Source organism: Lithobates pipiens, unplaced genomic scaffold (assembly GCF_037356315.1).
Source record: "Lithobates pipiens isolate NorthernLeopardFrog02 unplaced genomic scaffold, aLitPip1_a1.2 Scaffold_30, whole genome shotgun sequence".
In the NCBI taxonomy this organism is placed as follows: Eukaryota; Metazoa; Chordata; class Amphibia; order Anura; family Ranidae; genus Lithobates; species Lithobates pipiens.
This window is the reverse complement of record NW_027507791.1, coordinates 170,380,717-170,406,474: the sequence shown is the minus strand read 5'-3', so window position 1 is coordinate 170,406,474 and position 25,758 is coordinate 170,380,717. Positions and strand designations below refer to the sequence as shown.

Below are 25,758 nucleotides of genomic sequence, written 5' to 3'. Positions count from 1 at the left end.
TTTCGCTTGTTTCCCAAGGTGACCATTTTAGCATCAGTCAAGAGTTTTGAGTATGTCCCAAAGCGTTCGCCTGAGGTCACAGCACCCTGAAAGCGCCCGATCTCAGAGGCTAAGCAGGGTCTGGGTCAGATGGGAGACCGCCAGGGTCTATGTTGTTGGCGTTGACCTTTTTTTTTTCACTTGTTTCCCAAGATAACCATCTTGGTATTTGTCAAGAGGGTTGAGAGTGTCTAAATAGAACACCTATGGCCACATCACCCTGAAAGCGCACAATCTCATCTGATCTCGGAGGCCTAGCAGTGTACGGCCTGGTTAATACCTGTATGGGAGACCATCTGTGAATACCAGGTGCCGTAGGCTTCTTTTTATGTTGTTGGCGTTTACCTGTTTATTTTCGCTTGTTTCCCAAGGTGACCATCTTGGCGTTTAACAAGAGGATTGAAAGTGCCCAAAGAGATCATCTACGGCCCCATCACCCTGAAAGCGCCCAATCTCACCTGATCTCAGAGGCTAAACAGTGTCGGGCCTGGTTAGTACATGGATGGGAGACCGCCTGGAAATACCAGGTGCCATAGGCTACTTTTTTTGTTGTTGGCTTTGAACTGTTTTTTTCGCTTGTTTCTCAAGGCGACCATCTTGGCGTTTGTCAAGAGGGTTGGGCGTGTCTTGAAGGGAACGCTTATGGCCACATCACCCTGAAAGCACCCAATCTCGTCTGATTTCAGAGGCTTAGCAGCATCAGGCCTGGTTAGTACCTGAATGGGAGACTGCCTGGGAAGACCAGGTGACATAGAAGGATCTGGCCTGGTTAGTGTCTTGATTGGGAGATCGCCTGGGAATTCCGGATGCCGTAGGCTTCTTTTTATGTTGTTGGCTTTGACCTGTTTTTTTTCCCTTGTTTCCCAAGGTGACCATCTTGGCATTTGTCAAGAGGGTTGAGAGTGCACAAAGAAATTGCCTACGGGCACAACACCCTGAAAGCGCCCAATCTCGTTTGGTCTCAGAGGCTAAGCAGGGTTGGGCCTGGTTTGTACCTGGATGGGAGACCGCCTGGGTTTTCCAGATGCCGCAGGCTTCTTTTTATGTTGTTGGCGTTGACTTGTTTTTTTTGTTTGTTTCCCAAGGTGACCATCTTGGCGTTTGTCAAGAGGGTTGAGCGTGCATTTGATCTCAGAGGCTAAGCAGGGTTGGGACATGGTTAGTACATGGATGGGAGACCGCCTGGGATTTCTCGATGCCATAGGCTTTAGTTTTAAGTTGTTGACATTGACTTATTTTTTTAATTTTTATTATTCTTTTATTAAGTAGAACAACATAAATATAACAGTCAACCATACAGCATGAGCCAGGGTCACAATTACATGCTAACAAAAAATAGGCAGCCAAATAACTCTGGGTTCTCAGAGGGGAGTCCTACAGTTTCATGCAAAAAATAGAGAAACCCCACCTCCGACATGTAGTACAGTATAACTAGTGCAACTCCGTTCGGACAAATGTAATCATGGAGAACAACTGGGACCACAGCGAGCCAGCTTATCATGACCTACGTGAACCAGAGTAAAATATGAGCCGGTCATGTCCAGAACCCTGGGGTTCTTCTGGGTCCCGAAGGCTAGTAAGGAGACAAGGCATAGTCAAAAGGGAGGACGGGGGAAGAAGAGAGTGCAAAGACGGAGAGAGAGGAGGTGGGGGGATGGCGGCGGGGAAAAAAAAGAAAAATAAAGACAAAAAGGGAGGGGGGGAATGCCACCCAGGGCAGACATGGCCTACGTAGGTAAACGTTAGATGTTCAGTCGTTTTCTGGGACGGAGGCACTGCTCACCTCCCGAATGTAGTCTCGCGTAACAGTAAAATACCTCCAGGGCCTCCATGTAACACTAAATGCCTCTTCAGTGTTGTGAAGGGTGGCGGTCAATTCTTCCATCCGGAGAATATGATTGACTTTGGAATACCACAGCACCTTGGATGGGGGCTGAGGCTGCCTCCACAGTGCGGGAATGCAGGCCCGGGCGGCATTCAGGAGGTGCATCGTGAGGGTTTTTTTGTATTTTCGATCAGGCTGTTCGGTCAAGTGTAGAAGGCACACTACTGGGAACCCAAAAGTTCCTCAAGGTCGGGCATGCCCAGAAAAGGTGTCCCATGGTCCCCATATCTGAATTTCACCTCCAACAAACATCCGGGATCGATCTATCCATTTTATTCAGAAGGTATGGGACTCTATACCAGCGTGAGACTATCTTGTATCGTGATATTGGTTTGCGATGGAAGCTTTATGTACTAAGGTCAGGATCTTCCCTATCTGTTGTGGGGTAAATGTGATGCCAAAGTCCCTCTCCCATTTGTGGATAAATGGTGGGGGTTGACTCCTCCTCCTGACTACTCAATAGGTTGTACAGGAGGGAGAGGGTGTGTCGCACAGGTTCCCTTTTGTGACAGATGGATTCATAGGGTGTCAGGTCTCTAGGAGTGTAGGGGGCCCTTTGTATGGCCAGAAGAAAGTGACGAAGTTGATAAGCACTAAACAAGTCAAGCGGAGGGTCAGAAAGCTCGGCGACAGTTTGCGTGGTCGGGAGCCCTCCCGTGGGCCACATCTCTCCCAGACGCTGTTTCCCCACCACTGTCAACTGTCGCAGTTTCTTGTTGGTAAATCCCGGTGGGAAGTCTGGATTACCTATAACCGGAGTCATTGGTGATGGCAGGGGAGCAATGTGTGTGCAGCGGAACAACCTCCGCACAACAGCCAACGTAGCTCCCACTACGGGGTGACCTCTGAGGTCTTTTGGTAGGGAGGACAGGAGCCACGGGGAGGTCAATAGGGGACTGGATCCATCCTCAATCTCCATCTCCACCCCCTGCTTGTGTGGGCCATTACAATGCCAATCAACGACTCTCGCTAGCAGAGTCACTCTGTAGTATTGTCTGAGATCTGGGAGACCCAGACCCCCCTTGTCCTTTGGTCTGGCAAGCAATTGCAAATGGGCTTTGGGCAGTTTGCGCGCCCAAATAAAGTCCCGGAGCAGCAGCTGCAGTTGTCTGAAAAAAATTGGGGGTAACCGGATCGGTAATGTCTGGAACATGTATAAGATCCGAGGGAGGGCCATCATTTTGAATGCATTACAGCGCCCGAACCAGGTCAGTGTTAAAGCATGCCAGTTTCCCAAATCAGATTTCAGTCTATCCAGGAGAGGGACAAAATTAAGCAGGTACAATTGCGCTAAATCCGCTGCGATGTCAACGCCCAGTTAACGTATAGATTTTTCAGCCCAGTAGAATGGAAAAGAGGAGCGGAGCCTCTTGGCCTCACCATCCGGAACCGATATATTCAATACATATAGGCTGCCGTGTCGCTGTAGAGACGCAAGTATTTTGGGAAGCAAAATGTGTGGATTGGAGACGGAAAAAATTAGATCGTCAGCGTACGCCGCAATTTTGTGGTGTGCCGAGGGTTTGGATATGCCAGTAATATTCGGGTCATTCCAAACGTGACACATAAGTGGTTCCAGTGTCAGAATTAAAATTAGGGGAGACAGAGGGCACCCCTGCCTCGTCCCATTAGTGATGGGGAAAGAGTCCGAGCACCACTCGGTCACCCGTACCGCTGCCGATGGCGTGGAGTAAAGCGACATTTCCCAGCTCATCATGTTGGGGCCAAGACCTATATGTTCCAGGGTGGCCTGCATAAAGTGCCAGTCCACCCTGTCAAAGGCCTTCTCCGCGTCCGTTGACAACATAAGCAAGGGCCTTCCCTGTACATGCGCTGCATGGATTAAATTGAGGACTCGGGCCGTATTGTCTCTAGCTTCCGACTTATTTTTATTTTTTTGCTTGTTTCCCAAGGTGACCATCTTGGCGTTTGTCAAGAGGGTTGAAAGTGCCTGAAGAGATTGCCTACGGGCACATCACCCTGAAAGCACCCAATCTCGTTTGATGTTGGAGGCTAATAGAGTCGGGCCTTGTTAGTACCTGGATTGGAGAACGCCTGGGAATACCAGGTGTCGTAGACTTCTTTTTATGTTGTTGGTGTTGACCTGTTTTTTTTTCGCTTATTTCCCAAAGTGACCATCTTGGTGTTTGTCAAGAGGGTTGAGAGTGCCTGAAGAGATTGCCTATGGCCACATCACTCTGAAAGCACCCAATCTCGTCTGATCTTGGAGGCTAAGAAGAGTCGGGCCTGGTTAGTACCTGGATGGGAGACCACCTGGGATTACCAGTTATTGTAGGCTTCTTTTTATGTTGTTGGCGTTGATTCGTTTTCTTTTTTTTGCTTGTTTCCCAAGGTGACCATCTTGGCATTTGTCAAGAGGGTTGAGAGTGCCCAAAGAGATCGCTTACAGCAGCATCACCCTGAAAGAGCCCTATCTCTTCTCTTTTCTGAGGCTAAGAAGGGTTGGGCCTAGTTAGTACCTGGATGGGAGATGGCGTTGGAATACCAGGTGCCGTATTCTTCTTTTTATGTTGTTGACATTGACTTGTTTTTTTTTCACTTGTTTCCCAAGGTGACCATCTTGGCATTTGTCAAGAGGGTTGAGAGTGCCCGAAGAGATCACCTACGGCCCCATCACCCTGAAAGCGCCCAATCTCGTCTGATCTCGGATGCTAAACAGTGTCGGGCCTGGTTAGTACCTGGATGGGAGACCGCCTGGGAATACCAGGTGCTATAGGCTTCTGTTTTTTTTTTTTTTAATTTAGTAGTATGCGACATACAATGCAAAGGCAACTTCACAGAATGTGTGATACAAATAGTTACAAACAAACGATCATATTGCATGGATATCAGAGCCAATGGTAAGAAGTCTGAGGAGAATAGCATGTGTACAGCTTTGCGGTCATATCAAGATGAGATTAAAGCTCCATCTCGTTGGGATCCTCTATCACTTAAAATAGTATTGATACTAGCCCTGCTACCCTCGAAGAGTTTAGATATCCATAGATAGGGGAAGAGTATTGTGTAGTAGTCAAATGGGGTCGGAACATACCATTTTCTTTTCCCTTTTTTGAGTTAAGAAGGGAAATAGTAGAACTGAAAGGAGGGAGAAGGGGAAAGAGAAGATTGGGGAAGGAAATGGCAGAAAAGGTAAAGAAGGGGTAAGGGGGTGTCGTGGGTAGAGTGGATAGGGTGGGGTCCCCTCCCAGGGAGCAAGAGACGCGCTCGGCTCACCAGCTCATCAGCTGTCCAACGTTTGGAACAGCGATCTCCAACGATCACCATGAGCTTACTATGTCTCACGGAGGTATTCTTCCGAAAAGCGAAACTGGGTCCAGTAGAACCATCTGTTCCCATGTTTTATCCCTCATTGTGGTAGTCAGGTCTTCCATTCGTTCAATATCATTTACCCTTGCGAACCACTGGGTCACCATTGGAGCAGATTGCTCTTTCCACTGACTTGGGATGCAGGCCCTAGCTGCATTGAGGAGATGTTTAAGTAAGGACTTATGATAACGCTTTCTCGACATAGGAGTTAGATTGAGAAGAACTGCTGCGGGATCATTGGCTAAGGAAATGTCTGTGAACTTGTGGATGAGTCTCAGGACAGGCTGCCAGAATGTTTGTAATTTAGGGCATTCCCAGAAAATGTGGAGAATGGTGCCAGTCTGTTGCCCACAGCGACAGCAGCGGTCAGATTGACCGGGGAATATTTTGGCCAACACCACCGGTGTACGATACCAGCGTGTGATCAGCTTAAATGAGATCTCCTGATATTTACTGCAGAGTGACGACTTATGGGCGAAAAAGAGTATTCTGTCCTTCTGTGGTTTGGAGAATGTAGTTTGTAAGTCCCTTTTCCATTTAGCTAGGAAGGGTGGATCCGTGGAGGATTGTGCGTCTGTCAGGATTTGGTAGGACCTAGAGAGGGAACCACGAATTGGGCCATCATCCAGGCAAAGTTCCTCGAAGGGGTGGAACTGTCTAGAGAAGAACGAATGGTTAGGTAGTGATCCGAGGAAATGGATTAGCTGTCTAGCTCTCCAGCTATTCAATGCAACAGGTACTTGCTCTAGCAGTATGGTCCCCATGGGAATCAAGCCCGTGGGTCCAAGAAATAGGGCTGCTCTCAGAAGCCCTTTCGGGGCTTGCCTGGTAAAGGCCTGGTCAGACAGGCCCGGAGGGAATCTAGGATGTCCAATAATTGGGGTCATAGGAGAAGGGAAGTTAGTCAGGTGGGAAAGGTGAAAAAAACTATCCATCTCGGCGAGCGAGGGGCCAATTAACGGGTGAGTAGTCACACAGGGCTCCAATGGCCTCCCCGCCCAAGGCAGACCAGCCAGTGGAACCCGCGCCATCTCCTGCTCTAGCTTGACCCATAGCTTCAGTTCCAAATGCCGGTGTCTTATCACATATGGTCCCCCATCGGATAGTGTCCGCTGTGTACTGCGCATGCGCAGTACACAGCAACACAGATTCAGAAAATTGCCGAGCATGAACGGCGCCTGCGCACTGAGTCCAGGTTCTATCCCCACTATCCAAGTGGACATAGAGTAAGAATATAAAAGAGCCGAGCGCAGCGAGGCCGAGCCCGAAGCGTGGCGAGCAAAGCTCACCTGCGAGGGACCCTCTAATATTCACAACCCTATGTCCGCTTGGATGGTGGGGCTACCACCTCCACTCACCGCGCAGGCGCCGTTCAGCTTCGGAGATTTTCCGAAGCTTCGTCTGCTCCATACTGCGCATGCGCAGTACGGCGCGGACACTATATCATGGCCGGACAGTATATGGCAGAACACCGGCACCAGTCAACCACCGGTGTCATGTGCGTCGCTGTGTAATATAGAGCAGGGTCCGGGAAGCCAATACCTCCCCGCAATTTCGGTCACAATAGCATTGCCCTACCAATACGCATATGTTTTCCGCGCCAGAGGAACTTGATAAAGATTGAGCGAACCGCATGAAAGAAAGTCTGGGGTATTTTGATAGGTAAGGCTTGTAGTAGATACAGAAGTCGTGGCCTCGCGTTCATCTTCAACACATTACAGCGTCCGAACCATGACAGAGCTAGTGGGTCCCATCTTTTAAGGTCCGCTGTAAGCCCATAGGCTTCTTTTTATGTTGTTTTTTGCTTGTTTCTCAAGGCGACCATCTTGGCATTTGTCAAGAGGGTTGGGCGTGTCTTGAAGAGAACGCTTACGGCCACATCAACCTGAAAGCACCCGATGTCGTCTGATTTCAGAGGCTAAGCAGCGTCAGGCCTGGTTAGTACCTGGATGGGAGACTCCCTGGGAAGACCAGGTGCCATAGAAGAATCTGGTCTGGTTAGTGTCTTTTTTTTTTTTAATTCTTTATTTAAGGATTGCAGGTAATACAGAGACAAACTGTAAAAGACATAGATCCCTCAGTTTTCCAGGTTAACAAAAATACATAGTTAATACTTCGTGGGGGACCGGGGGAAACCTAACAACTTATGTCAGCAGCAGCCCCAGCCGTGGCTAGGCCACCACATTATCCCACTCTAATGATCTGGCACCCCAGTGTCTACTTATAAACCAGGGCAGTCCGCGGGGCGATCCCCCTCAAGGCCCAGACTGAGGGGCCTCTAACATCGGTCACCTTCATTCTATTGGTCAAAGAGCTCAGCCGGGACCACCCCGAGGGCCGCCAACCCCTGGCTGGGAAATCGAGGGAACAAAACGAAAAGATCCTTGCAATCACCATGTATTTTAATTATACTTGGGAGTTAGGGGGTAGGGAAAGAGGGGGGAGCAAATGGGCAGGAGAAGGGGATGGGGGGCTCCAAGACAAACAACGACAACCAACGAGCAGTGTGCTCTTCCTCCCTGTCGCCTAACGCTGATGTGAGCTGTTCCATACGGTAGATGTCGCAAACTCTTGCAAACCAGTGAGACACCAGTGGAGCGGCCTGCTGTTTCCACATGCTAGGTATACATGCCCTGGCCCCACTCAGAAGATGTTTTAAGAGAGATTTATGGTACTTCTTGCTCGAGAGTGGAGTCAGATTGAGGAAGATCGCAGCTGGGTTGTTCTGGAGATCAATAGCCGTGAGGTCATAAATGATATTGAGAACCTGTCTCCAGAAATGGGCCAGTTGAGGGCATTCCCAAAAGATATGTAGTAACGTGCCGGCTTGTTCACCGCATCTCCAGCACAAAGGGCTGTGACCGGGAAACATAGCCGCAAGGACAGTGGGGGTCCTGTACCATCGGGTCAAAATTTTATAAGCTATTTCCTGGTATTTACTACATAGGGATGACTTGTGCGCAAAAAGAAGCGCGCGGTTCTTCTGGTCTGGCGAGAGCTGGACATGCAGGTCTCGCTCCCATTTTTCCACGAACACCAGGTTACCCTGGGAGAGTTGGTCCAGTAGGATACGATATGACAGGGAAAGAGACCCTCGGGTCGGTCCCTCTCCTGAGCATACCTCCTCAAACGATGTTAGGGGTCTGCGGAATTCGCCACTGTTTGACAAAGATTTCAAGAAGTGGGAGAGTTGGGCAAGCTTCCACTGTCCCAGGGCCGTGGTTGCTAACGCCTCGTACATAGTGGAGACCGCTGTCCACATCCTAGGGCCAAGAAAAGAAGAGGCCCGCACAAGGTCCCAGTCAGGGTCGAGGCGGAAAGACTTTTCCGTCATGCCGGGTTCAAAGCGTGGGTGTCCAATAATAGGAGTCATGGGCGAAGGGAAACTGGGCACGCCCGTCAGGGTAAAATATCTGTCTAGCTCTTGTAACGTTTGCTCAATGAGTGGGTGTGCCCGCGTCGCTCCCGACCAGCCCGGTCCACTCCAGGGCAAACCTGGAAATGGTACGGATTCACGCTCCAGACGAACCCACAGCTTATCCTTCAGGTGTCTGCACCAGTCAACTACTCTGTTCATGTGCACCGCCGTATAGTACCATGCCGGATCTGGGAGGCCAATCCCTCCCTTGTCTTTTGATCTGAGCAGTAATGTTCGGCTGAGTCTTGGAGGCCTGCCCTGCCATACGTATCGAATAAAGATGGAGCGCATGGCTTTAAAAAATGATTGGGGGATTTTTATCGGTAAGGCTTGTAATAGGTACAAGAGTCTGGGCATTACATTCATTTTGAGCACATTGCATCTCCCAAACCAAGAGGTCGCCAACTTTGACCACCTCTCTAGATCTATGGCAAAATTTTTTAGAAGCGGCTGGAAATTCAATTGGAAAATCAGATGTGGGTCCGGGGGAACCTTGGTACCCAGATATTGTATAGCCCCAGTTGCCCAACGAAAGGGAAAATTAGTGCTTAGACTCGTCTGGGCGTTGGTAGACAGGGAGACGTTGAGTGCTTCCGATTTCTGTAAGTTAATTTTAAAATTTGACAGGGTGCCATATCGTCTTATTTCCGCTAAGAGATTCTGCAATGTAATGTGAGGCTCCGAGACATAGAACAAGAGGTCATCTGCAAAGGCTGCGACCTTATGGTGGTGTGAGGGGGTGTCCAGGCCCTTGATGTCTATGTTCTGCCTGATGTGGTGCAGCAAGGGTTCAAGCGATAGGACAAACAAAAGGGGGGACAACGGGCATCCCTGCCTCGTTCCATTGCCAATAGTGAAACGCGACGAGGCAAACCCATTGACCCTAACCATCGCCGTCGGTGACGAGTAAAGAGCTGTAACCCATGAAAGCATGGGGGGGTACACCCAAGCTTCGCAGGGTGGCTAGCAAAAAAGGCCAGCTCACCCTGTCAAACGCTTTTTCTGGGTCCACAGAGAGCAACATAATCGGTAGTTTAAGGCGTCTGGCGCGTTCTATAACATTGATTGTCCTGGTAGTGTTGTCTCGGGCTTCCCTGTTACGAATAAACCCCACCTGATCCAGAGGTATCAGGCATTGGAGAATGGGCGCCAACCGCTCCGCCAGTATCTTAGTGAAGAGCTTAAGGTCGCTGTTTAATAAGGAGATGGGCCTGTAGTTCGCACAGAGAAGCGGATCCTTCTCCGGCTTGAGTATGACCGAGATGCTTGCCTGCAACAGCTCCGGTGGAAAGGTCTGGCCCTCCAATAGGGCGTTAAAAGCTGACACAAACGGCGTGGACAACAGGGAGAGGAAGGCCTTATAATAAGGGACCATAAACCCATCTGGGCCTGGTGCCTTGCCCTTGGGTGAGTCTCTTAACGCTGCCGACAATTCCTCCGGGGAGATAGGTTGCGAGAGAAGCTCTATCTCTTCCTGTGTCAGCGACGGGAGGTTTGCCGAAGCTAGGTACTCGTCAATGGCCGCTGTGCCGGCCTGGAGGGCGTCTCCTGAGTCCCGGGGGTGCAAGTTATAAAGGGCTTCATAGAAAGATCGGAAACACTCCGCTATCTCCCGTGAATCATGAAGCTTGGCACCCGAAGGGGAGGTTATGGTTGGAATGAAGGACGCGTTGCGTTGGGCACGCAGGGAGTTCGCTAGGGACCTACTACACTTGTCTCCATATTCATAATACGTCCTGCGGACCCACATGAGTCTGGTTCTAGCCTGAAAGAGAGAGAAATCTCTGATTTGTTCTCTAAGATCTCTCACCTCTACCTCCAGCGCAGCAGTCGGCTGGGATTTGTGTCGTTGTTCACACGCATGCAACTTGGCAATAAGTTTGGAGAGAGCCTCAGTTTTGGCCACTTTGAGTCTATGACCATGTTTAATAAGAATGCCCCTAATGTAGCATTTATGAGCCGCCCATAACATGAGGGGGTTGGAAACAGAATCACGGTTATGATCAAAGTAACTTTCTAATTCCCTAAGCAGGTCTGCGTGGGTCTCCACCAGGACTGACCACGCGACTCCTGTTGTAGCTTCAGCATCAAAGAAATCGGGGCATGGTCAGACAGGGCTATGTGGCCTATCTGAGCGTCTGTGACCGCCGGGATAGCATTGTGGGTGACTAAAAACATATCTATACGTGAGTAAGAACCATGAGCGGTGAAAAAGAACGTATAGTCCCTATTCTGTGGGTGAAGCGTACGCCACACATCGATCAGTCGGTGGGAGTGTAGCAGGTCTCTTATGTGTGAACGCGTTCTCGCAGAAATCGCAGAGGTGCCCGATGATGAGTCTCTGCGGGGGTCCAAGGTGAGGTTAAAGTCCCCCCCAACGATCAAAGTACCCTCTGAGAATGCAGCCAGGGCATCCAAGCATGCTTCTAAGGCCGGCAGCTGGTCCACATTCGGCATGTATAGGTTGGCAAGAGTAAAAGTTTGCGAGTGGAGAGTTCCCTTAATGAAGAGATATCTCCCTTCACTATCGGCTTGGACAGCTAACAGGCGCCACGGCAAGTTTTTAGCAAGAACACACACTCCTCTCGATTTGGAAGTAGGGGACGTGCTGTGGTGGGCCAGGGGGAAGTGCTTACTATAAAGCCGTGGTATTTGGTCTGTCCTGAAATGGGTCTCCTGGAGGAAAACTATTTGGGGCTTCATCCGCCACAATTCTGTCAGGCAGCTGGACCTTTTTTCAGGTACATTCAGCCCTTTCACATTCCAGGAAACCAGCTTCAGGGCCATGACGGCAGTGGTACCCGGCCGGCGGTCCCCACCAGAGTCAGTAGTAGATATAGAGTTCAAGCACAGAGGAAGAGGAGGAGAAAAAGGAAAAGCAGTAACGAAGCGGAGAAGGTCCGGAGTTAGTAGGGAGGAGGAGGGTAGGAGGGGTGGGGATAGATCGGGGAATTGCTAAAGCTCCTATCGGAGAGAACCTGCCGGTTAGGGCAGAGGGGCCTAGTGGGGGAAGAGGTAAGGCACTGCAGAGGGAGGAACTCGTCGGTGCAGTACCCCTCCAGCATCCCATGGTCCATGCAGTCGCAATCGGGCGTGCACGGAGCTTCTTTGGCATCTTAACTACGACATCAAACGCATTATAGAACATCACTGCAGCAGGTATCGGGCAGTTAACAACAGTAGAACAGTGCATAATTAGACCAACATATTAAACTTTTCAACACAGAGTATAGATAACTTTATACCACCCAGGCACCCGCCCCTCCCCCCCCCCCAAAAAAAAAATGGAAAAAAGGGGGGGGGGAGGAGAGGGGGAGGGAGCGGGAACGCCGCCCAGGGGCACCCGGGGGGCACCACCAGGCAGTCCAAAAACACAAAGAGCGCCGAGACTAGGGCACCTGTAGATAAACAGTAACGAGAATGGTGAACAGTACCGCCAATAACTCAGGGCTTCGTCCAGGAAGCGCAGTGTCCAACTCTGTTCTTCCAATGTCCTTCCTCTCCCCTAGCGGGGGCGCTGGGAACAATGGCCCGTGGCATGGTAAACAACACAAAGCTGGATACTCCAGCCGTCTATGTTGGTAGAGAAAAAGAAAACAAAAAAAAAAGGGTATAACACAGGAATAACGGAAAATTACTGTACTCTCTCAGGGTTCACGATCTTGAGGGGCCTGCGATCTCTGACGTTGGGATCGACGGTGGCGTCTCACTCTCTGTGGCCTGGTTGAGGGGTTGTTCGTCGGGGCCACTGCTCCCTGGGGGACAACAGGAGCCAACCAGTCGGGGACCTGAACCGAGGGCAGGCCCAAAGCCTCCAGAAAGGACGGGACCTCCGAAGGGTGTCGTAGCGCAAGGGGCCTCCCATTTTTGCGCACTATAAGGTGAAACGGATGGCCCCACTTGTATGGAATCCTCCATTCAGTTAGGTGTTCCAGAAGGGGTCGCAGACAGCGTCTCATCTGGAAGGTCTTGCGGGATACATCTGGCAGAAGGGTGACTTGGGCCCCGTCAAAATCAATGCTGCCTATGCGCCACGACGCTTGCAGGACATCCTCCCTAACTGAGTAATTGTGGAGACAGCATAAAACGTCACGTGGCCGGTTCTCTGTGGGGCTCCTGGGGCCCAGGGTCCTGTGGACTCTATCAATGGCTATTACTGTGTCAGCAGCGCGGTCCAGACAGGCGTTAAATATAGCTGTAACTGTGGCTTTGAGGTCTGCCTGGCCAGTGGCTTCGGGCAAGTCTCTGATCCTGATGTTGCGTCTGCGGTTGCGATTCTCAAGGTCATCCACTAGGAGTTGCAACTGTGCCACTCTGTCAGCAAGGGTATCATGTGCGGCTTGCAGGCCAGAAACATCAGTGGTCAGGGAGGTCACATCCGATGCCAGGGTGGTCACCCGCTCGTTCGTAGCCGACACGTCACGTTTGACCCCTGCGATTTCATGTCGCAAGGTCGTTTCAATCCTGGCTGCCATACAGCTAAAGTCTGCTTTAGTGGGAAGGTTTTGGAGTAAAGCTAGGATGGCCTTGTCCCCCAATAATGCCGGTGCTGGTGGCAGCGGTGGGTCCCCCTGTGTGTCTGAGGCGAGAGCAGCCTGGCCATTCGGTCCTGGGATGAAGCTTCCACTGCGGGAGGGTCTCTGGGACAGTTGGGAGTTGTGAGGGAACCAGGGTGGCAGGCCGCTATGGTCCGGGCTGTCAAGCGAGGCCATGGACAGTGAGCGGGGGAGACACGGGGACAAGTCACTAGGCGGGGAGAACGGGGGCATGTCGTGTCCCTGCATAGCAGTCTGCTCACCTTCCCTCTGTGCCGCGTGTCCTGGAGCGCCGGAGGCCGCGGGCGCCATCTTGGCTGGATCCGGCGTGGAGGCCGGAGGCTGCAGCGGGACCAAGTACCTGTCCATGGCAGCAGCGGCGGACCCCGCTCGGCTGGCTGTGTTCCGCCGAAGCGCGGGGATGTCGGCGATGCCGAAATATGCGACCAGACTGTGGTAAAGGGGTGCGGAGGGGTCACGGACCGGGAGCTCCGGAAAAGAGTGTCCTCACTCCTTCATGCCTAGGCCACGCCCCCCTGGTTAGTGTCTTGATTGGGAGATCGCCTGGGAATACTGGATGCCGTAGGCTTCTTTTTATGTTGTTGGCTTTGACCTGTTTTTTTTAGCTTGTTTCCCAAGGTGACCATCTTGGCCTTTGTCAAGAGGCTTCAGAGTGCCCGAAGAGAGTGCCTACGGCCAAATCACCTATATAGTATCTTATATATAATAACTAAAAATATTATTTATTATTATAGATATAGATATATAGTATAGTGATTTGGTCGTAGGCACTCTCTTTGGGCACTCTGAAGCCTCTTGACAAAGGCCAAGATGGTCACCTTGGGAAGCAAGCTAAAAAAAACAGGTCAAAGCCAACAACATAAAAAGAAGCCTACGGCATCCAGTATTCCCAGGCGATCTCCCAATCAAGACACTAACCAGACCAGATCCTTCTATGGCACCTGGTCTTCCCAGGGAGTCTCCCATCCAGGTACTAACCAGGCCTGACGCTGCTTAGCCTCTGAAATCAGACGAGATCGGGTGCTTTCAGGTTGATGTGGCCGTAAGCGTTCTCCTCAAGACACGCCCAACCCTCTTGACAAACGCCAAGATGCTCACCTTTAGAAACAAGCAAAAAAAAAACAGGTCAAAGCCAACAACATAAAAAGAAGCCTATGGGCTTACAGCGGACCTTAAAAGATGGGACCCACTAGCTCTGTCATGGTTCGGACGCTGTAATGTGTTGAAGATGAACGCGATGCCACGACTTCTGTATCTACTACAAGCCTTACCTATCAAAATACCCCAGACTTTCTTTCATGCGGTTCGCTCAATCTTTATCAAGTTCCTCTGGCGCGGAAAACATATGCGTATTGGTAGGGCAATGCTATTGCGACCGAAATTGCGGGGAGGTATTGGCCCCCGGACCCTGCTCTATATTACACAGCGACGCACATGACACCGGTGGTTGACTGGTGCCGGTGTTCTGCCATATACTGTCCGGCCATGATATAGTGTCCGCGCCGTACTGCGCATGCACAGTATGGAGCAGACGAAGCTTCGGAAAATCTCCGAAGCTGAACGGCGCCTGCGCGGTGAGTGGAGGTGGTTGCCCCACCATCCAAGCGGACATAGGGTTGTGAATATTAGAGGGCCCCTCGCAGGCGAGCTTCGCTCGCCACGCTTCGGGCTTGGCCTCGCTGCGCTCGGCTCTTTTATATTCTTACTCTATGTCCACTTGGATAGTGGGGATAGAACCTGGACTCAGTGCGCAGGCGCCGTTCATGCTCGGCAATTTTCGGAATCTGTGTTGAAACGCTACTGGGAACCCAAAAGTTCCTCAAGGTCGGGCATGCCCAGAAAAGGTGTCCCATGGTCCCCATATCTGAATTTCACCTCCAACAAACATCCGGGATCGATCTATCCATTTTATTCAGAAGGTATGGGACTCTATACCAGCGTGAGACTATCTTGTATCTTGATATTGGATTGCGATGGAAGCTTTATGTACTAAGGTCAGGATCTTCCCTATCTGTTGTGGGGTAAATGTGATGCCTAAGTCCCTCTCCCATTTGTGGATAAATGGTGGGGTCGACTCCTCCTCCTGACTACTCAATAGGTTGTACAGGAGGGAGAGGGTGTGTCGCACAGGTTCCCTTTTGTGACAGATGGATTTATAGGGTGTCAGGTCTCTAGGAGTGTAGGGGGCCCTTTGTATGGCCAGAAGAAAGTGACGAAGTTGATAAGCACTAAACAAGTCAAGCGGAGGGTCAGAAAGCTCGGCGACAGTTTGCGTGGTCGGGAGCCCTCCCGTGGGCCACACCTCTCCCAGACGCTGTTTCCCCACCACTGTCAACTGTCGCAGTTTCTTGTTGGTAAATCCCGGAGGGAAGTCTGGATTACCTATAACCGGAGTCATTGGTGATGGCAGGGGAGCAATGTGTGTGCAGCGGAACAACCTCCGCACAACAGCCAACGTAGCTCCCACTACGGGGTGACCTCTGAGGTCTTTTGGTAGGGAGGACAGGAGCCACGGGGAGGTCAATAGGAGAATGGAACCATCCTCAATCTCCATCTCCACCCACTGCTTGTGTGGGCCATTACAATGCCAATCAACGACTCTCGCTAGCAGAGTCACTCTGTAGTATTGTCTGAGATCTGGGAGACCCAGACCCCCCTTGTCCTTTGGTCTGGCAAGCAATTGCAAACGGGCTCTGGGCGGTTTGCGCGCCCAAATAAAGTCCCGGAGCAGCACCTGCAGTTGTCTGAAAAAAATTGGGGGTAACCGGATCGGTAATGTCTGGAACATGTATAAGATCCGAGGGAGGGCCATCATTTTGAATGCATTACAGCGCCCGAACCAGGTCAGTGTTAAAGCATGCCAGTTTCCCAAATCAGATTTCAGTCTATCCAGGAGAGGGACAAAATTAAGCAGGTACAATTGCGCTAAATCCGCTGCGATGTCAACGCCCAGTTAACGTATAGATTTTTCAGCCCAGTAGAATGGAAAAGCGGACCGGAGCCTCTTGGCCTCACCATCCAGGACCAATATATTCAATACAGCCGACTTGGCGCAATTGTTTTTATAGTTTGATAGGCTGCCGTGTCGCTGTAGAGACGCAAGTATTTTGGGAAGCAAAATGTGTGGATTGGAGACGGAAAAAATTAGATCGTCAGCGTACGCTGCAATTTTGTGGTGTGCCGAGGGTTTGGATATGCCAGTAATATTCGGGTCATTCCGAACGTGACACATAAGTGGTTCCAGTGTCAGAATTAAAATTAGGGGAGACAGAGGGCACCCCTGCCTCGTCCCATTAGTGATGGGGAAAGAGTCCGAGCACCCCTCGGTCACCCGTACCGCTGCCGACGGCGTGGAGTAAAGCGACATTACCCAGCTCATCATGTTGGGGCCAAGACCTATATGTTCCAGGGTGTCCTGCATAAAGTGCCAGGCCACCCTGTCAAAGGCCTTCTCCGCGTCCGTTGACAACATAAGCAAGGGCCTTCCCTGTACATGCGCCGCATGGATTAAATTGAGGACTCGGGCCGTATTGTCTCTAGCTTCCGACTTATTTATATTTTTTTGCTTGTTTCCCAAGGTGACCATCTTGGCGTTTGTCAAGAGGGTTGAAAGTGCCTGAAGAGATTGCCTGCGGGCACATCACCCTGAAAGCACCCGATCTCGTTTGATGTTGGAGGCTAATAGAGTCGGGCCTTGTTAGTACCTGGATGGGAGACCGCCTGGGAATACCAGGTGTCGTAGACTTCTTTTTATGATGTTGGCGTTGACCTGTTTTTTTTTCGCTTATTTCCCAAAGTGACCATCTTGGTGTTTGTCAAGAGGGTTGAGAGTGCCTGAAGAGATTGCCTATGGTCACATCACTCTGAAAGCACCCAATCTCGTCTGATCTTGGAGGCTAAGAAGAGTCGGGCCTGGTTAGTACCTGGATGGGAGACCACCTGGGATTACCAGTTATTGTAGGCTTCTTTTTATGTTGTTGGCGTTGATTCGTTTTCTTTTTTTTGCTTGTTTCCCAAGGTGACCATCTTGGCATTTGTCAAGAGGGTTGAGAGTGCCTGAAGAGATCACCTATGGCCCCATCACCCTGAAAACGCCCAATCTCGTCTGATCTCGGATGCTAAACAGTGTCGGGCCTGGTTAGTACCTGGATGGGAGACCGCCTGGGAATACCAGGTGCCATAGGCTTCTGTTTTTTTTATTTTTTATTTAGTAGTATGCGACATACAATGCAAAGGCAACTTCACAGAATGTGTGATACAAATAGTTACAAACAAATGATCATATTGCATGGATATCAGAGCCAATGGTAAGAAGTCTGAGGAGAATAGCACGTGTACAGCTTTGCGGTCATATCAAGATGAGATTAAAGCTCCATCTCGTTGGGATCCTCTACCACTTAAAATATTATTGATACTAGCCCTGCTACCCTCGAAGAGTTTAGATATCCATAGATAGGGGAAGAGTATTTTGTAGTAGTCAAATGTCTAACAAATATTTTGAATAGTTGTAGTTCTCCACATTAACTGTCACATTGATATCACCACTGACAACACACCACTTTTTAACAGCACCAAAATATGAAAAAAGCACTTTATATGTTTCAAAAGTAGTTGCATTAGCAAAAAATAAAGTCCTGTCTTCTTTACACGCTAGCTTTTCTGTATACATTAATCTCTCTGTGTACACCAGCCACTCAATATAGACTAGCCTCTCTGTCTTCTGTATACAGGTGCCCGTAATCTATATACACTAGCCTGCCTTCTTTTTACAATTGTCTCGGTGTCCCAGCCTCTCTGCATACACTAGCCTCACTGAATTCCCCAGACTGTCTTCTGTATACACAAGCCTATCTGTAAAAAAAAATAGCCGGTCTTCTGCATACTCTAGCCTCTCTGTGTAACACAGTCTCTGGATTCCCTAGCCTACATCTCTGCATACCCAGGACCTTCCTCTGTATAATCTAGCCTATCTGTATACACTAGCCTGTCTTTTGTACAAATTAGCTTCTCTGTAGCCGGTCTTCTGTATACACGAGCCTCACTGTCTACTCTTGGTTGTCTTTTGTATACACTAGCATCTCTTTATACATTAGCTCTCTGTATACCCAAGCCTCTCTGTATACACTAGTCCACCGGTATACACTAGCAAGTCTGCATACACTAGCCTCTCTTTGCAACTCAACTTCTCTCTCTGTATACCTTAGCCTCCATCTCTGCATACCCAGGACGTTCTTCTCTATAATCTAGCCTATGTGTATACACTAGCCGGTCTTCTGTAGACATTAGCCTCCCTGTATAAACTAGCTGGTCTACTGTATACACTAGTCCGTCTGTATACACTAGCAAGCTTGCATACACTAGCCTCTCTGTGTAACCCAGCCTCCATCTCTGCATACCCAGGACGTTCTTCTCTATAATCTAGCCTATTTGTATACACTAGCCTGTCTTTTGTACACATTAGCCTCTCTGTATAAACTAGCCGGTCCTCTGTATACACTAGTCCATCTGTATACACTAGCAAGTATGCGTACTCTAGCCTCTCTCTCTGTATACCTTAGCCTCCATCTCTGCATACCCAGGACGTTCTTCTGTATAATCTAGCCTATCTGTATAATCTAGCCTATCTGTATACACTAGCCTGTCTTTTGTACACATTTGCCTCTCTGTATAAACTAACCGGTCTTCTGTATACACTAGTCCGCCTGTATACACTAGCAAGTATGCATACTCTAGCCTCTCTCTCTGTATACCCTAGCCTCCATCTCTGCATACCCAGGACGTTCTTCTGTATAATCTAGCCTATCTATATACACTAGCCTGTCTTTTGTACACATTAGCCTCTCTGTATAAACTAGCCGGTCCTCTGTATACACTAGTCCATCTGTATACACTAGCAAGTCTGTGTAACCAAGCCTCTCTCTCTGCATACCCTAGCCTCCATCTCTTGCATAAACCAGGACCTTCTTCTGTATAATCTAGCCTATCTGTATACACTAGCCTGTCTTTTGTACACATTAGCCTCTCTGTGTAAACTAGCCGGTCTACTGTATACACTAGTCCATCTGTATACACTAGCAAGTCTGCATACTCCTGCCTCTCTCTGTAACCCAGCCTCGCTCTCTCTCTCTGTATACCCTAGCCTCCATCTCTGCATACCCAGGACGTTTTTCTGTATAATCTAGCCTATCTGTATAAAGTAGCCTGTCTTTTGTACACATTAACCTCTCTGTATAAACTAGCCGGTCCTCTGTATACACTTGTCCGTCGGTATACACTAGCATCGCTTTATACATTAGCTCTCTGTATACCCAAGCCTCTCTGTATACACTAGTCCACCGGTATACACTAGCAAGTCTGCATACACTAGCCTCTCTTTGTAACCCAACTTCTCTCTCTGCATACCCAGGACGTTCTTCTCTATAATCTAGCCTATTTGTATACACTAGCCTGTCTTTTGTACACATTAGCCTCTCTGTATAAACGAACCGGTCTTCTGTATACACTAGTCCGCCTGTATACACTAGCAAGTATGCATACTCTAGCCTCTCTCTCTGTATACCCTAGCCTCCATCTCTGCATACCCAGGACGTTCTTCTGTATAATCTAGCCTATCTGTATACACTAGCCTGTCTTTTGTACACATTAGCCTCTCTGTATAAACTAGCCGGTCCTCTGTATACACTAGTCCGTCTGTATACACTAGCAAGTCTGTGTAACCAAGCCTCTCTCTCTGCATACCCTAGCCTCCATCTCTTGCATAAACCAGGACCTTCTTCTGTATAATCTAGCCTATCTGTATACACTAGCCTGTCTTTTGTACACATTAGCCTCTCTGTGTAAACTAGCCGGTCTACTGTATACACTAGTCCATCTGTATACACTAGCAAGTCTGCATACTCCTGCGTCTCTGTGTAACCCAGCCTCGCTCTCTCTCTCTGTATACCCTAGCCTCCATCTCTGCATACCCAGGACGTTCTTCTGTATAATCTAGCCTATCTGTATAAAGTAGCCTGTCTTTTGTACACATTAACCTCTCTGTATAAATTAGCCGGTCCTCTGTATACACTAGTCCGTCGGTATACACTAGCATCTCTTTATACATTAGCTCTCTGTATACCCAAGCCTCTCTGTATACACTAGTCCACCGGTATACACTAGCAAGTCTGCATACACTAGCCTCTCTTTGTAACCCAACTTCTCTCTCTGCATACCCAGGACGTTCTTCTCTATAATCTAGCCTATTTTTATACACTAGCCTGTCTTTTGTACACATTAGCCTCTCTGTATAAACTAGCCGGTCCTCTGTATACACTAGTCCATCTGTATACACTAGCAAGTATGCGTACTCTAGCCTCTCTCTCTGTATACCTTAGCCTCCATCTCTGCATACCCAGGACGTTCTTCTGTATAATCTAGCCTATCTGTATAATCTAGCCTATCTGTATACACTAGCCATCCATCTCTGCATACCCAGGACGTTCTTCTCTATAATCTAGCCTATTTGTATACACTAGCCTGTCTTTTGTACACATTTGCCTCTCTGTATAAACTAACCGGTCTTCTGTATACACTAGTCCGCCTGTATACACTAGCAAGTATGCATACTCTAGCCTCTCTCTCTGTATACCCTAGCAAGTCTGCATACTACTGCCGCTCTGTGTAACCCAGCCTCACTCTCTCTCTGTATACCCTAGCCTCCATCTCTGCATACCCAGGACGTTCTTTTGTATAATCTAGCCTATCTGTATAAACTAGCCTGTCTTTTGTACACATTAGCCTCTCTATATAAACTAGCCGGTCCTCTGTATACACTAGTCCGTCTGTATACATTAGCAAGTCTGTGTAACCAAGCCTCTCTCTCTGCATACCCTAGCCTCCATCTCTTGCATAACCAGGACCTTCTTATGTATAATCTAGCCTATCTGTATACACTAGCCTGTCTTTTGTACACATTAGCCTCTCTGTATAAACTAGCCGGTCTACTGTATACACTAGTCCATCTGTATACACTAGCAAGTCTGCATACTCCTGCCTCTCTGTGTAACGCAGTCTCTCTCTCTGTATACCCTAGCCTCCATCTCTGCATACCCAGGACGTTCTTCTGTATAATCTAGCTTATCTGTATACACTAGTGTATACAGACAGACTAGTGTATACAGAGGACCGACTAATGTGTACAAAAGACAGGCTAATGTATACAGATAGGCTAGATTATACAGAAGAACGTCCTGGGTATGCAGAGCGCTCAGCTTCAAGGTATGGCCAACGTGAGTAATATGAGGGACACTCCTCACCCCCGCCCCCACCTACCAGATCTGAGTTTCATCCCCTTGCCCTCTTTGCCCCGGTCATCTGGTGGCAGTTTTATGCACTCCCTGGCCCCCACCCTTTCATAATCCTTACTGACCTTTCTTTCCGCTGCTCACAGGAACACACTGGATGACTTGTCTAATTAACCAACTTGTACAAGACACCGCTATCCTCCTGTCTGACACCGGTCCTCCTTGGAGGCTTTACCCCTCACTGTGTGGGTGGTCCCTGCCTCTCCCTGGATGCTCCACATATACCACAACTACATTGTCAGAGGGGCACCACTTGACAGGACACGGGGCTGTCATTCCGGTGGCATCTCCCATTGGAGGAAGGGATGATGGCCCCAACCCCTTGGCAGCAGGTTCTTTCATGTACAGACCAGGGCGGCTCATCTTCCCTTCTGGAGTCTTCACCTTAGATGGGGGAGTTGCACTTTGGGGGGTCTGAGTGATACCTAATGCGCTGTACTGGAAGGGCTTGACATTCCCGCATATGTGTCCCCTCCCCCTGGATGCGCCCCTTGTCCCCCCCTCTGGCTCCCACCTACTCTTTGCCGACATTGCCTTCTGCAGCTTTCGGGGACCCTGGATGACTTATTTATTGAGCCTATTGGTACGAGACACTGCTTCCCTCCAGGGTGACTCTGGACCCCCCTGGAGGATTTACCCCTTACTGTTTGGGCGGTCCCAGCCTCCCTCTGGATGCTCTACACAGCCCCCGATGGCGATGCAGGAGAGACACTAATTGGCGGGCCCCAGGACTGCTGCTCGGGTGAAGTCTCCCATTGGATGGAGGGATGGTGGCCCTAGCCCCTTGCCTGCCGGATTTTCCATGCACCGACCAGGGCTGCTCCTCTTTCATCTTGATGTGGTGACCATGGAGGGGAGGAGTTGAAATTTATGGGGTCCGGGTGTTTGCTGGTGGGAGTGCGCTAAAGGACTTGACATTTCTGCATGTTTGTCCCCTCTCCTCTGTTTCCCCCTCCCTTCCCTCCCTTACCACCCTTCCCTTCCCTCCTTTCCCTCCCCCTTTCCCCCTTCCACTCCCCCTTTCCCCCTTCCACTCCCCCTTTCCCCCCTTCCCTGCCCCTTTTCCCCCCGGGGCGTGGACGGGGGAGAGGGGGTAAGGAGAGGACAATCTGCCAAAGGGAGAAATGCATTTGTTCGGGGACTGCATGTACTTTAGGGGTATGGGACGGGGGTGGTGGATCCCATTCTGTGATAACTTTTCTGTTGTGACGGGCTCCCTCGTGCATGCCTATGTTTAGGGTGAGCCGAGGAGACCCCTCAGTGCTGACAGTTATATGCTCTACCTTTGTTTTGGTTATACTACTGTTTTTTGTTTCTTTGATGTTACTGATTGTCTTTTATTTGCATACCGGTATCAGACGTGACATTTACCACTGCCGGGACTGGGGGGACTAGGATTCGGGGGCTCCCTCTCCGACCTGTCTACCCAATAACCCAAGTAGGACAGCGCTTTAAACCCAGTGTACATCTGGTAAGCGCTATAGCATAATTGTGCTGTTTTAGTATACCCTTCCTGTACTGTTGAGTGCGGACAACCCTTAATTTCCCTCTCCCCCTGGGGTTGAGGTGCCCGGCCTCTTTTTCACTTTACCTTTCCTTCCATTTGCCCTTCCTTTCTCCGCCTTAGTTCTCGCCATGCATTACCTACCCAAAACCTACCTTGGTTCAACTTTCTTTGCTTTTCTCTGACGTCCCCCTCCCCTTCCCCGAGGAGCGATGGGAGACTCAGTCAAGGTCACCTCTCTAAACGTTAAGGGACTGAACTCCCCTGAAAAATTGTGGATCCTCCTGTGAGAACTGAACACATCCTGTACTGATGTGGCCTTTATACAAGAAACACATTTTAAAAATACTAGCCTCCCCTTTCTATGGTCGAGATCCTTCCCTAAGGTCTACCACTCTACTAACCCCTCCTCTCCATTCTGATCTCTAGCAGGCTCCCCTGGGTTCTCCAGGATTCTCTGGTGGACCCTGGGGGCCAATATCTTTTTCTTAGGGGCCACATTGGAGAGCGCCTTTTTACATTTGCCACTGTGTACGCTCCCAATGATCACCAAGACACGTTCCTCAGAACTACCCTGCACAGATTATGTGACTTTCGGGAGGGCCAATTGATATTAGGTGGGGACTTTAATGTCCCCTTTCGCCATCGGTTGATACTTCTGCCTCTTGCTCCTCGCTCCCTACCCCTCACCTAGGTCTCTATTCTGGCACCTTAATGAGAGCCTCCTCCAGATACCGGAAGTTTTAGCAGATGTGACCAGGGAATTGGACCTTTATTTCCAAGAAAACTAAAGCAGGACTGTGACCCGGGGATAATTTGGGAGGCTCACAAGTCAGTACTCCGCAGGGTACTTATCAGGCACGGGGCGCGCATCAAACGAACACGGAAGGAACAGCTTGCTAATCTGTTTCGTGAACTTGCCTCTGTGGAAGCGAAACATAAACATACCCCCTTACGGACCTTAGAGATTGAATTGGGGACACTCCATACCCATATTGCTGTCCTACTCCATTATAAAGCGAAAGCGGCACTCCAGTTTTGTCGTAAACTGGCGTAGGAGTCAGAGGACAAATGCCGAAAAATCTTAGCCAGGTCGGTAAAGGAGTTGAAATCTGGCTCTTACATACCACAGTTGATAGATGAGAATGGCCAGAGGGCTCTACCCCAACCCAAATAGTCGAAGTCTTTGAAAAATGTTACTCTGTTTTCTACAACCTGCCCGATTCAGGGTCTGGACAGGACAATATAGACAGATATGTAACCGGTTCTGGTCTACCAACCCTCTCATCGGAATCACGGGAGTACTTGGAGGACCCGATCACACTGGAAGAAGTCCAGACGGCTGTGGGACCTCCGAAGGTGGGTAAGGCTCCGGGCCCTGACGGATATACCGCACAATACTTTAAGACCTTCCTCCCTATTCTCGGCCCGCGCTTGGTGAATTTATTTAATACTCTGAGCTCGAATGGGGATTTTCCTGAGGATACTCTTAGAGCCCACATCTCGTTGATACCTAAGGAGGGCAAAGACCCGGGCCTATGTGGCAGCTACAGACCGATTTCCCTCCAAAATTCGGTCCTAAAACTATTCTCTAACTCCTCGCCACGTGATTGGCACATCACTTGTAGTCCCTTATACATATTGACCAGTTAGGTTTTATTCCCACCAGGGAAAATAGGGACAACACCACTAAGGTGCTTACCCTGATCCGTAAAGCAAAGTCATCTGGGACCCCTTGTCTTTTCATGAGTACTGATGCCGAGAAGGCTTTTGATCGGGTCAAATGGACATTAATGTTCTCGGTCCTTCGCCATATAGGTCTGAGTGAACGGATGCTGGCATGGATAAGTAAAATATACTCACGTACTTACATTCCACCGGACATCGCGCGTACGTTTATGTTGAACTTCCCCCCACCCCTTGTCACTAAGATCCGCAGTTTGCTTCACGGGTGGCATTCTGGCCTCCATTCCTGGTTCAGCAGATGCAATCTCATTAAAATGAACATACTCCCTAAATTTACTTATCTTTTCCAAGCTCTCCTGATCCAGATTCCAGTCCTGTTTTTTAAGCAAGTTCAATCCTTGCTCACTCAATTTAACTGGGCTCACAAAAATCCCAGACTTAAGCGGTCACAGCTGACATTGTCTAAACAACAGGGAGTGTTGGATCTCCCTAACTTGCAACGCTACTACCTGGCCTCCCATCTGGGGCGTGTATTGGACTGGAATCGAAACAAACTTTCTAAGCTCACTCCCAAATTCCGATAAGAAGCACCATGTGGTGCTATAAGTATTTACCCACAGAATTTATGTCACATCCCACTATAGGGGCTTAGTTGAAAGTCAGTCACCTGATCGCTACCCAAAACACACTCACGTCTTTGACTTCCCCCCTATTCCCTATACGTGGCCATCCAACCTTTGAACTGGGGACCCACTTAGAAATTCCAACCTAGACAATGCGTCTAAATTCGTCATTGATGGAAAATGGCCTTCTTTCTCAACCCTAACAGATCCGACAGGGCTTTTCCAACTGCCTTTTTGGAGAGCGGCGCAACTACATCATTTTCTCCATTCCATCCCCAATCCTCAAACGTTCGCCCGCCCTCAGTCGGAGTTTGAGTCTCTATGCAGGAGCGAAGGCCCTTTGGCCCACATTCTCTCTCAAACAGATTACCCACACTT

At 49.5% G+C, this 25,758-nt stretch overlaps 4 pseudogenes; all 4 read left to right on the top strand.

Annotated features, from left to right (window-relative positions):
* The first annotated feature begins 4,104 nt into the window (after positions 1-4,104).
* On the top strand, positions 4,105-4,223 carry LOC143947930 (5S ribosomal RNA; annotated as a pseudogene).
* Positions 4,224-4,545: 322 nt separating this feature from the next.
* Positions 4,546-4,664, top strand: LOC143947393 (5S ribosomal RNA; annotated as a pseudogene).
* Positions 4,665-17,070: 12,406 nt separating this feature from the next.
* LOC143947443 (5S ribosomal RNA) lies at positions 17,071-17,189 on the top strand (annotated as a pseudogene).
* A 103-nt stretch (positions 17,190-17,292) lies between these two features.
* On the top strand, positions 17,293-17,411 carry LOC143946641 (5S ribosomal RNA; annotated as a pseudogene).
* The last annotated feature ends 8,347 nt before the right edge of the window (positions 17,412-25,758 follow it).